Source organism: Acinonyx jubatus, chromosome C1 (assembly GCF_027475565.1).
Source record: "Acinonyx jubatus isolate Ajub_Pintada_27869175 chromosome C1, VMU_Ajub_asm_v1.0, whole genome shotgun sequence".
Lineage (NCBI taxonomy): Eukaryota > Metazoa > Chordata > Mammalia > Carnivora > Felidae > Acinonyx > Acinonyx jubatus.
The window spans coordinates 88,682,438-88,683,428 of NC_069381.1; positions in this window are offsets into that span (position 1 = coordinate 88,682,438).

Consider the following 991-nt stretch of genomic DNA (forward strand, 5'->3'; position numbering starts at 1 on the left):
GCCACTGCCTGAAGGAAAGGCACATCACCATCTGCAGTAGGTTTGTTTCCAGTAAGGATGAATCGTTGATGCCTAAAGTGAAAGGGTTGTGATGAACTGACTTGATACCCGGTGTTGGTGGTCTCCCTGAAGGAGAAAGTACCACATTTGGGGCTCGATTATGTTCTTTGCTGCTGACAAGTTGGTCTCAGCAACAGCAGTCCTAGTGAGGAGTCCCTGCTGTTGAACTACTCCATAGTTTCCAATCTGTCACTCTGTCCACATCATCCTTAGGTACCTTGCAAAGATAGTCTCTAGCTTATGGAGGTTGAAAATATTAGGGTTTGAAAATACTTCTTCCTAAGGGAGGAAAATAAGTTGGAGAGTGTAAACAGTTCAACAATTAGTGAAATAAAAACAGTGAAAATGAGAAACGTGGTAGACATTTTTATGTGTCAACTTGACTGGTCTTTGGATGTCCAGATTAAACATAATTTTGGGTGTGTTTGAGTGGATGCTTCTGGGCGAGATTAACATTTGAGTTGATGGACTCGGTAAAGAAATAGCCTGCCCCAATGTGGGCATCATTCAATCCCTTGACAGTCTGACTAGAACAAAAGGCAGAGGAATGAAGAATTCACCCCTTTTTTCTCTGCCTCACTAATTGAGCTGGAACCTCTTTCCTTTTTCATCCCTTTGACTGGTATTTACACCATCAGCTAACCTGGCTCTCAGGTCCTTCAGACTGAGACTTAATTACACCACTGGATTTTCTGGATCTCCAGTTTACAGATCATGGGATTTCCCACCCTCAATAATCACATGAGCCAATTCCTCATAATATATAACAGATCTAGGAGCCAGCGATGAAAAGAGGGATTCACTGCAAGGGCCACACAGGGAACTTCTGGGAATGATGAAAATATTTTTAACCTGATTGTGGTCATGGTCTCATGAGTGTATGTACTTGTTAAAATTCATCAAACTATACACTTTGATTACACATAATCAT